This window comes from Cupressus sempervirens, chromosome 3, assembly GCF_028749045.1.
Source record: "Cupressus sempervirens isolate cs-2001-9-10 chromosome 3, ASM2874904v1, whole genome shotgun sequence".
Classification (NCBI taxonomy): domain Eukaryota; kingdom Viridiplantae; phylum Streptophyta; class Pinopsida; order Cupressales; family Cupressaceae; genus Cupressus; species Cupressus sempervirens.
In genome coordinates, this window is record NC_143120.1 from 592,344,536 (window position 1) to 592,357,082 (window position 12,547).

Below are 12,547 nucleotides of genomic sequence, written 5' to 3' on the forward strand. Positions count from 1 at the left end.
TTGAAGATACATTTTGAGTCTGGCCTCCTGAGGGAGTTGATCGAAGGCTTGAAGTACTTGCGCTACCAAATGACAAGTAATGACACTCCACTAGGAAAGGGTTTGACTAGTGACCTAATGTATTGCATTGTCTTCATGATCATATAGATGTTGGTATCATGTTCTTGATTGGCATGTGTGTTAGCCATGGGTGATTTCCATATGTGATTGTGGTAGGGTCATTGTCTCCATGAGCGTGATGGGTGTGGGCCCATAGGTACCACATCGTTGGGAGGTGTAGCTACCTATACCACTGCTGGTGACTGGTGTATAGAGATGGTCTACTTCCAGTTTGAGGCTGGTGCAAGATATTCACTTTATACTTTTGTGTATCTGGAGTATGTTCTCTTGTGACTTATATTTTACTTTGGATGCATTTGATATTATGTTTAGATGATGATTAGTATGTTACTTGATGCATCCCTTTATCATGATGTTGTATCATATTGCTAGATGATGTCTCTTACCACTAGTGTGGATTAGTGATGCTATTGGTATATTAGCATGTTGGAATTATTTATTCTTATGATGTTAATTGATGGTTATTGGTAATAATGATCTCTTGAGACAACTCCAACTATTGTGTTGGCAATTTGAGATTCATGCTTAGGGGTATGGTTAGGGCCCTTGAGGTCTCATGATGCCATTATGGTAGGGAGGAAATGAGCACAATTGTTTTTAGTTTGTTGGCTACATTTCTTGTGCTTTCCTTCTTGAGGTAGTCGATGTATGTGCATGTATGTTCACTATGGTCTTGCTTTCTGCATGATTACAATTGTTGCTATGTATTAGCTATTGAGTCATTTGATCTCCTTTTTCTCTAGAGTGCTTATTTCTTGATTTATGTGGATCTAGTACTCCCTAATGTGGAGGTTTCATGTTTTTATGCCTTCTCCTTGTCTTTCTATTTTGTTGTCAGCTATCTATCACCTAGGAAGGGTACTCTCTCATGCGACTAAGTAAAGTCTCACATGAGGATGTATTCTCTCGTGTGAGCATGCATTATCTCTTGTGAGTGTGTACTTCCTTGAGCACACATTCAATCTCTCACGTGAAATAAAGCAAAGTCTCATGCGATACTATAAGGTAGAGTTTTCTCACACAAAAAATAGTGGACATTTTGGCTTGGGAACCACACCTCCCTAGTTAAAAAAAGATTTACTACGGGGTGTAAAATATGTCATCTTAAGTATAAGTTAGCATGCATTTAATTCCTTGTATATATTTAATTTTTTATACTTAAGAAATATTTTAATATATGCAATGATTCATTTGAGATAGGTTCCAGACCTCTTTGAGTTAAGATAAAGATTCTAAAAAAATTTAGGGCTTCAGGAATTCAAACTTAGCCAAATTTCAAGGCTTCAGGATTTCAGACTTAGCCAAATTTTAAGATTCAACATTTCTCTTTCCACATGGTGTCTAGTAGATGAGTGGTTTAAATCTTGAGCCCTCATCTTATGCATGACCGTTTGAGGGTCTCTACTTATAACTCTTGATTATGATATGATTAGTTGGAAATGGACTTGTATGTTTAACCATGCTAGGAACTTGTTCTTCGAGGCTTAAAAAGAACATCTATCCTTGTATTTTCTCATGATCTGTGTGATTTGTAGTTGTAAGTTACAGTTTAGTGTTTGGGGATCTTTGGAAGTGTTTGTAAGACTTTCACTGGTGTAGGTGAACATGTAAGTTTAGCCATGTTCCCTATTCTTATTACCTTGTTTAGATGTTTCATTCTTTCACTTGGTTCCTTTATGTTGTTGTTAAGTAACTTATCTTTAAATCAGTGTAGGTTTTATCCTTGTGTTCCAAGGATCTTCAGGCAAGGCATTACAACTTTTCTAGGCTAATAAAAAGGGAAGAGGATATATTTCACCTTTTGTAGGATTGCAAGATTTTTTTAATATCATATGATTTATGATAAAAAAATTGTCCTTTTTTCATGCTTTTCTTTATATTCATTCTTTTGTTCTTTTCTATCCCCCCATGATATGGTTTTATATTACCTCGGTACAAGGGTCACTAACTTGTAAAAGAGGATAGTCGACATTAAGTAATGGTTTTTTTTTCTTATGGTTACTAATGTTATAATAGTTAAAGTTTATAGTTGTTAATTTTATAATTTACTTTTCTAATTGGCTATTTAATAATATTTAATTTGTTTATTAATATTTTATTTAATTAACATCTAAATTTTTTTATAGATGAATATTTATTAATGATTAGTCATTTTTATTCAAGTTAATTTATGAACAAATATATCAATTTGCTTTATCACTAGAGAGGATATTACAATCCTACCCTCTCGAAATTGCTTGTCCTCAAACAATTAATTTTTTTTTATAAATCTAATAGATCTTAACCCAATCCTAGTCTTTGTTACTCAATGTTATTTTGCAATTTAAATTTGATTATATAATTGATTAGATGCTATGAGTGATTCCTTTTTTCATATTAGTGATTGATTCAATTTGTGTTTAATGATTAAATGGTCATGATGATGAATCATAGCTTTATTGATAGATTTCATAATGTCGCAAGGTGCTAGACACTCATCTATGAGTAGGCTCCCTCTAGGCATTCAAAACCATGTCTTACCCATCTTGGAATCTACCTATCTTGTGAGGATTTCCCGTCTTGACAATAAATTACCTATATTCATCATTAATGTAATCATATCTCTCGATCACCCATATTGTCATATTCACCTTATAGGATGGCAAGATCATGCTCTGATACCAATGTAATGTCCCCACTATTTGGGTTATTTGGGACAAGTAATACCTGCAAAATAAACATCAGAACTTAAACAATAAGAAATCTTACTACACTAATCTACCCTCTACCTTAAATCCCAACCTTAAAGGCATCTCTAGATCATGTTTCATAACCCTTGGTTATTCCACCATCTTCCCTGAAGTGCAACACTTAAGATTCTTCTTGGATGAGATATCCTCTATCCAAGACCAATCATATATGCATATGTTGACATCATTAGAATATTCTGGCACATGGAGATTATCAATTAATCTTAGTCATGGTAGTCAAATGGAGATATGATCGCCTTGCATACCCCACGTTATAGATCCCCTTAATCTCTGTGGTGTTAACCTCATAGGCTAACACAATATTATCCAATTTATAATATTCCTCATAGAATGAACTATATTTATTACTACAAGAAAGTTCATTTTATTTAAATAAAAATAAAATCATTTATATCTATAATCAAGTCAACAATGAATTATCATTTGAAAGGGTCTCTCCTATCTACCATAGCTTTATGCCTCTAGATTCATAAACACAGTATATTATGTAAGCCTTAAACATTAAACATTAACTGTCATGCCGTAAATTTTAACGAAAGAACACAACATAAATTTTAACAAGAGAACACAACCAACTTTTTTTTTTTTTTAGAATACATTACTGCGAAGGGGAAATTATACTCCTATCGGGTGGCGGTTATATTTGATTATTACTTTGTATGATTAAAAGTGTGAGTTGCATTCTAAGTCTAGAGTTTACGATGAAGCTTCGATAATTACCTAACTGAATTTGTCGATCAGATTAAAGGATACACTATCCGTATTTAAACTTGGAGTTGTTAAGGTTCATTAGTGGATCAAAAGGCTCTACTTGAGAAATGAAGTTATGAGCCCTTACTCTTCTGCACTCGAACCAAGACACTCTGATGGGCAGGTGTGATTTATCTTATGTGAATGTGGCAGTGATAGCACAGAAGATTGCTACAAGAGGATGAAGTATTACTCAGTGTGTCACCATCGGTATTTGGGTTACCATTATTATTATATGTTTTATTATGAGTTTTCTAGTCTTATAGTTATAACTCACAAGTGCCTATACCTCCTTAGTTTGCATTTTTTTCACGAATAGGTTACATTATTATTTTCAATTATCAACTACGGAGCTTGGAGTTATTGTGCAATTATTATCTTGATCAAATTAGTGTTCAATCTTGTATCTCTTTATGTTGACATCAAAACATTGTTAATTCATATTAAAATTAAGTGCCCATCTTGGTCATCTTGACTATACTACACTCGACCTAAATAACCACTAATTAATATAAGATAGATCAAAATGATATAATATAATTTTAAATAGTATATACCTAAATAATCTAAACTTATATATATATCTACTTACCTAATAAGAGAAATATAAGACATATCCCTAGTTACCCATTCTATCCTTATACTAGAATTAAATGTGTGAAATTCAATAACATCTCCCTTTAACTATTTAAACAATCAATAACTATATCCTATATATATATATATATTCCCACTATAACATGACTTTATTAACTTATGCATCACATTTAAATCATATAATATTAAACTAAGCCCAAATCCACATAACCAATTTCTTTTAAATCACCTTATAGTCCTATTATGTTGTCACTTCCTACTAAACACCTAGGCTAGGGGTTTTGTCCTTCATCATTTCATCCCTATAGGTTGTCTTGTCACACTTCCTTATGCAATTTAAGTCTATCCTCTTTTTCAAACGCATGTTTTTGAGTTGGTTTGAATTGGGGCAGATTTTGTTTGATTAAAAAGTGTTTTTAACTTCCATCACATTAACTTGTTGCCCCACATGAGTGCCTAGGAAAGTGAGGAAGTAGGTGGGGAGCAAGTAGAGGAGTATGTGCGTTCCCCAAGACCTCTCCTCACTTAAGCATGCTTTTTCCTTCCATAAAGTACAAGGGTGATGTCGCTGTCCTAGGTGACAAGGCTCTCATTACATAGCAGCAATTTATGACTTTTTCTAAATCCCTTTCTTTTCATGTTCTTAGATGGTACACCTAGCATTGGAAGCAAGTTGCATTTGTTTATTTTTTTCATTTTATTTATGGATTTTGTTGTTGACTTTGGCCATCATTAAAAAGGTGACGCCTTAGAATATAAGGGATAGCATTTATGTTAGCAATATTATATGTAGATTTTTATTTTTATTAATTTGCTTCTTTATAGAGAGTGATTTGACACTTGGGTTTTATAGCTCATTGTTTATTTTGATATAATTTCTAGCTAGGAATGTCTTATTCCTCTAGAGTCCTAGGTAGACTCCTAGCCAATAAAATATTACTCTGTAATAGAAGAAGGGAATTAGTTACCTTTCCATATAAATTTCAGAGAGATAAATGAGCACCTTCAGCTAGTTAGTTTTAATGTTCCATACCTTTTATATGTATTGTTTTGAGTTTTTTTCTCCCTTAATTGAGGTCATCCACCATGGGTTACTACACTGATACATTAGGAATTATTAAACTTGTTTTTTTCATTCAATTTAATAAATTCATTAGATCATATAAACAAGGAATTCCATTTAAAACAACATATGGAAAAACATGCTGGAGAAATCAAATTAAGAATAGAACACAAGAAGTGTTGAGCTGATGCATATTGCATCAAATGTTTTCATTCACATCCTTCAATACTAAGATTTAAAACTATCTACCATTCTTTCTATCAATTGCATACCTTACTTCATTAACAATTTCAATATTAATCATCAACTTCTAAATTATTCCTTATGCAATAGAGTAATAAGGTATCAAGGTGGCAAGGTTCAGTTTCAGTCCTATTGTAATTTCAAGATACTCAATATCTTCTTCCTGCATATTCCTATTCAATATAAATAGAACAACATCAATGCAGCATTCCCTCTCTAATATGATCCTTGCAACTTTCTTTCAATACAATATCAAGCATGAATTCTATCAACCTGAACACAACAAAAGAATCATATATAATACTGATACATCAACTTCTCTTCCTAAGAACATATGAAATAGAAATGACACTACACTCTACAATACAAATTCTTTCGCATAACCAAGGAGGATTTCTCTCTCCTTAACACAATAATAATACATCTGCTCCTAAGCAAGAAATGGACTCCATAACATCAGGTTACCAACACTCTCCAAAAGAATACCTGCACAAAAGAGGAACAACTAGGGAACCATGGAGGCTCACCTCCCAACCTAGGCCTCAAAGAGACCACCCCCGTGCTAGGGGAAACAAGGCTCAATGGGGATACATTCAAACATCATCATAATAACAAGAATCCAACATGAAAATCATAGTTTAACAACACATTTACAATTCCCAACCAAGGCTTGCACAATGATTCACAAATGGAATCATAAACATTGGGTGAAGGTGGAAACACAAGGAGGTTTACCATTTCATATCATATCTGCCATAAAAATCATGCCCTTTCAGGGCTAAATCAACAAAATACAAGGCCCTTTCAGGGCTTCATAATATCATGGCCTTTCGGGGCTTCATAAACATCTTCCACCACACACACTACCAACACAACATCCTCCACCACACACAACCAACAGCTTTAGCTTCCTACAAACCCATACTTTAATTACTTCCTTCCTCACCATTTCTCCTTTTCTTTTTTCTCCCCCAAGGAAAAATATGAATATTACAATGGAGCTCATACTCCAGGGTCCTCAACTATGCAATCCAACTGCTGCCCATTCACCCTGGACTCCTCTTCCCTTCCCACAAGGGTGAGTGCAAGTCCCACACCCATAACAACGCTTAAGCACAAAGAAGAAAACAAAACCAAGTAGAAATAAAACAAGAAATTTTCAAGAGTACATCACATTATCACAACACAAGAATACCAAGAACACTCCTACCAAAGGCACTCTTACAATTTTCCATTTCAGCTATAAGATATAAAGAAAGCATGGCATGAAGGACTAACCTGCTTACAAGCTATGGCAATGGAATGAAGACCTCTTCCTGCTTGGATTTCAAACTTCTCCTTTCCATTCCTTGGTTGTCTCTAAAATTAGAGAGTGGGTGAATGAGTCCCCAAGATTGGCATAACTTCCCTATAAAGACCTTCACTTTCATCCTCACCTACCTCTTTTACTCTTGTGTTTTTCCACCAATGAGGACTTAACCAAGTGGTGTCATGAGGAAAGAAGTTAGGTTACAATATGATTTTCGAATTGGCTTGGAAATTACTCTTTTTGAGGGTCCCCTAGGTCCCCTAGACTCATTTATTATAATATTTAACCCCCCAACCCATACTATTACCATGTGGGTGACTTGTTTTCACAAAATTAACACTTAAGAATCACTTAGGCTCTCTAAAATTCCTATCACTTGTAACTTGCATTCTGTCAAAAAGGTGATTCTTCCTAACACTCTCCAAGGTGGTTTAATTGATTTCGCAATGAGGGTTAGGCTTAGGTTAAGTGACTTCACGCCAAAGAATCCTATTGGACATGTCATTTACACATAGACAATACAAGTGTCAAATGACACACACATGCACATAAAAACACTTCACACATTATGATGACATGTCACTAATCAACCATGCTCTCTGATTACAACACTCATACACAGTCACAGTACGAAATAAACACAATACAACGAGGTTTTGAATCTTCCAAAGATTCACCTTGGCTTAACCGTGTTCACATAAGATTGAACCTTGTTTCCCCCATTAATCACCATGGTTCCACTTTCCTGCACACTCAACTTAAACATTAGTAACCCAATAAGATAATACAGGATCCATACAAACACGTACAACATAAATCCAATATCTTGTACTACTCATTAACGTATACAAGTAAGTATCATCTAATCATTTCTATTCTAAGTACTATCAATAAAACATTGCAATAGCATATTCCATTTAACTTTCATCTAAGTGCATATTCAAAACATTTCATTATCATTCTCATAAAATATTTAAAACATTGAAATATTGAATATGCGTATCCACAGTAATCTTTCTGAGTATAAATCATTTTCAATTAGAGTATCATCACAACTCTTTTTCACCTAACAAAGAAACTCTGAATCATCTTTAGTAAATCGTAAAAACAATATAAGATGGATATGTGCGGACTAGTTAACTAGTAACTTTGATTAAGTTTAACTCCTCAGACTGTTAGAATGTTTTAGTAATTATGTCATAATAATTTAAAACCAAGTTTCAAACATATCCATGTATCTGATTATCATCATAACCTATACTAATAGTTTTTTTTTTCTTAGTAGGTTGAATGTTATTTTATCTATCCTAACTGCCTCGTAGATCATCCATAGTGTCTCATGGTCAGATTCTTGTCTTGAACATTTTAAATCTCATTTCCATGTGGTCTTATCTTATCGACCTAATGTTACTGGAGAGAGTATCAAAATCTACATTAGTCTCCTAAAATCATAACTCACATTGTTATTTCATCAGGATCTAGAATAGGGTACTAGTGTGGGCCTTACATTAACAATATTCCATAATAATGTGAATAAAAAACTTGCACAAATATAACAAGTGCCACATAGTGACTTGTATTTGCCGTAAATTGTAATAACTTAAATTTAATTAAATTATTAAATGAATTAAATAAATAGAAGTATAATACAGGAGATAAAAGTTTGATAAAGAATCTACTTAAATATTATATAATATTAAAATATTTTTTTGAAATAATTTAATTAGTATAGAAGTAATGTATAATAGTATCCAAAATTATTTAAAAATAATGAATTAGTGTGTGAAACTTTAACAAACATTATAATTTCTGAACCATACAATATGATACCTCTTTATCAAATATCAAAAACCTTAAATATTTTATTCATATTATAAAAAATCATTATGTAATTTATATTCTAATACCTTAATTTAATTGTATGCTATAAGAGCTTCTCCTCCAATTTTTTTAATAAAATATCCTTTCTCTAAAAAAGCATGATAAAAAAAATACAAATTATTATATATATTTGTAGTTTACTTCAAAAATTTACTTGAAATATTTAAGGTATTCATTATTATAATTAAAAATATAATACTATTTTTTTTTTCAAAAGGTTGTGAAAGTAATTGAATATTATTAGAACCTAAATGTAATTATTCCTAACAACGTTAAATGCTAAACATCTCCCACTTAGTTTAGAAGTAGTTTATATTTTAAGTTTACGATCTTGTTTCGAGTTTACAATCTTGTTTAAATGTCTGTAATTTTATTTTAAAGCCAACTAATACTTGTTTTAACATTAAAAATTATTTATTTTAAAAGTTAATATTAATATTTGTTTTGTAATGGCATTCTAAAAATCTTGCCTAAAAAATGTAATATGGAAATAAACTTTGCAAAAAGGAGTCCTATAACACTAAATAAATTCAACCAATCATATTTGACATTTATATTTTTTATAAAATATAAATTGAACAAATAAATATAAAAAACTATAGAAATATGTCATTTAGAAAAAACAATACATTGTAATTGGTAGAAATTAATTCAATTTTGAGTGGAAGTGAATACAATAGTTTATTGATAAGTAGGAGATAATTTTCACAGCAAGTCAAATTGTGATATTGCTATCAAGATTTAACTGTGTGATTTTTCAGTCAAGCTCATTGACCCATGTTTCATGAGTAGTGATTCAACATGAATCCATCTCTCATGAGAATGAATGGAACACTTAGCACTCATTGGATCTAGGTGATGCTCATAGGGGTGAAGCATTGGGACTTCCTAGGAGATCACCCATCTCAGTACTCGTCCAGTCTGAGCACACTAAACTACGAAGTTTCCTCCATGGTTAAACCCAAAGCTTGCAACCCCATTTGCAAAACCTTCACCAAGTGTTGTGCCTTATGAACCATTCATTAGAAAGCCCCTTAAGCTCATCAATTGATAAGTAGAAAGCCCCTTAAGCTTTGGGTTTAACCATGGAGGAAACTTCATAGTTAAGCGCACTCAGGCTGGAGTAGTACTGGTATGGGTGACCTCCCAGGAAGTCTCAGTGCTTCACCCCTATGAGCATCACCTAGATCCAATGCGTGCTAAGTGTTCCATTTATTCTCGTGAGATAGATAGATAGATAAAATTTTAACGTCCACGAGGCCAAAAATAGCCTATGGGACAGCAAGACAACTCAAGCAGACTTAAGTAGCGCTGTTCGCCTCTTGTGTAGAGATGGATTCATGTTGAATCACTACTCATGAAACATGGGTCAATGAGTTTGACTCAAAAATCACACAATTAAATCCTGATAGCAATATCACAATAATTTATTGTCAACAAATACAATAACAATAATATAACTAAATTAGTTTATAATATTTGAAATTGTCCTTTACCTCCATTTACCTTGTTGGTGGGTCCCCCTAATCCTTGGTGCAATATGTCTTTTATGCTTTATGATCTTTCCCCATTTCTATCTAAATTTATCAATCACCTCTTTTTCAGTTAATCACTATAATTTCATGCTAGGCTAATAAAAAGGGAAGAGGATGCATTTCTTTTTTTATAGGATTGAATGTTTTTTTCAATATCATATGATTTATGATAATTCTCTACCTTTTCTACCATGCTTTTCTATCCCCCCACAATATGGTTTTATATTACCTTGATACAAGGGTCGTGACTTGTTAAAGAGGATAGCCAACATTAATTAGTGGTTTTTTTTTCTTTCTTATGATTATTAATGTTTTTGATTAAGTAAAATAGGTTTTACAGGGATCCTGAAACCCAAAGTTTTACAGCAAAAAGAGTGATGAAACAGACTAAACAAACAAAAAACTGCCACAAAAGGTCTGAGACAAAAGAAGGCCCAAAGTCAAAGAACAAAGGCCAGAGATAGAAAAGAAAAGCCAGGTGAATAGGCTAGTGGTCGTCCGTGTCCATGGCCTACAGGGTTTCTGCAGCATTAATGTCCTTCTAACTGACCACGCCCTCCTGAATCATGGTAGGAGTGTTCATCTGGTTCCCTTGATTCACCTGGTCACTAGCCTCTTTCTGAAATTCATCCCAGTTGAATCCTTGCTCTGTGTTCTGCTCCACATCCCTACCAAGGCCAGTTGTAGTCAGATAGTCCCCCAGATTGACAATATTCTTATTCAAGGTGTGAAGGGTGTCCACTATCTATTTGGTAATTATCTGGTGGACAGAATCCAACCTATTAATGTTATAATTATTAATATTATAATAGTTTAAGTTTATTATTTAATTTTCTCATTGGCTATTTAATAATATTTAATTAAGTTATTAATATTTTATATCATTATTTAATTAGCATCTCAAATATTTAATTAATGAATATTTAATAATTAACTAGTCATTTTTATTCAAGTTAATTTATGAACAAAGATATCAAGTGTCTTTATCATTAGAGGGGATATCACAAACCTCTAGAAATTTAAAAGAAGAGTCAAATCCAATCCATATGACAACAGTGCCCAACCATCTCCTTATAAAGGCCCTACCCTTCAGGAAGCATCTAGAAATTTATAAAAGGCTGACATTAATAATTATTTTGTCACTGTATTAATTTACGTCCCACATTTATTAATAAATTAAAGGCCCTTTATTATTTAATTTAATTTTGAGGGCCAATTAATTAATTAAATTATTATGTTAAAATAGGTAACATCACATTTGGTTGCATTTTCATAGGCCCTTTATAAAATCTAACTTGGATATTTAGTTTTGGATGCATTTTTGTATGATTAATCTTGTCAATCAAGCCAAGCATTGCTTGCTCTTAAGTGAAGATCTCATCTAAGAGTTCAAATCTTGACAAATACACAAGCAACACGACACTCCTTGGGAACAACAACTCTAGGTTTATGTTTTCTTTCCCTTCATTACTCATGTGTGCCATTTACATTTGTTATAGATTTTGTGTAATGCCACGCCAAGGGATCCAAAGAATTAACCTAGAATTTCACTAACTTTGGTAGCATTTTTTTTTTTTTTTTTACATGAAAGCAAATCACACATATAACTTATACACAATAACGGAAGCAATAGCAATGTCCATCTAAAAGTAAACATAACATACATAACAGATTACATTCTTTAAGGATCCCTTAACGTTGAACTGCATCTTATTCAACTAACATTATTCAATCCATCAAATATAACAACCACATGAAATAATAATGATAAGTCCAACGTTTATACATTACATTTCTAAACGCTCAATTATCCACTGTACATGTCACAGGGCATGAAAAGCTTAAAAGAATATACATATGTGGAATAAGGTACATCATCCTATTCTAAACCATGATACATCAAAGTAAAGATAATCACATGATACACATGATACATCATCATAGAAGATTAAACATAATAAACTAAGTGAACGGTTCCTCCCAACTGTAAATAGCATCATTAGACCATTGTGGGCCCTAGCCATCCCTCTGTGCATAACATTCCAAAGCACCGAAGAGATCATCGGTATTAACATAGTAGGAATGTCACTCCTAACATATACTATATCATATGCAGAAAGTAATCTAACATGCAAATATAAGCATAAGATAACATCATCTAACATATGCTATTCATCAATGAAAAGATACATATCTACCATCATGAAGGACGCATCAGCCACGATGTCTCAATGAATCTCAAATGATAAGACTGGAAAAACACTACCATCTGACCGCGTGGTACCTAAGTGGTCCACTC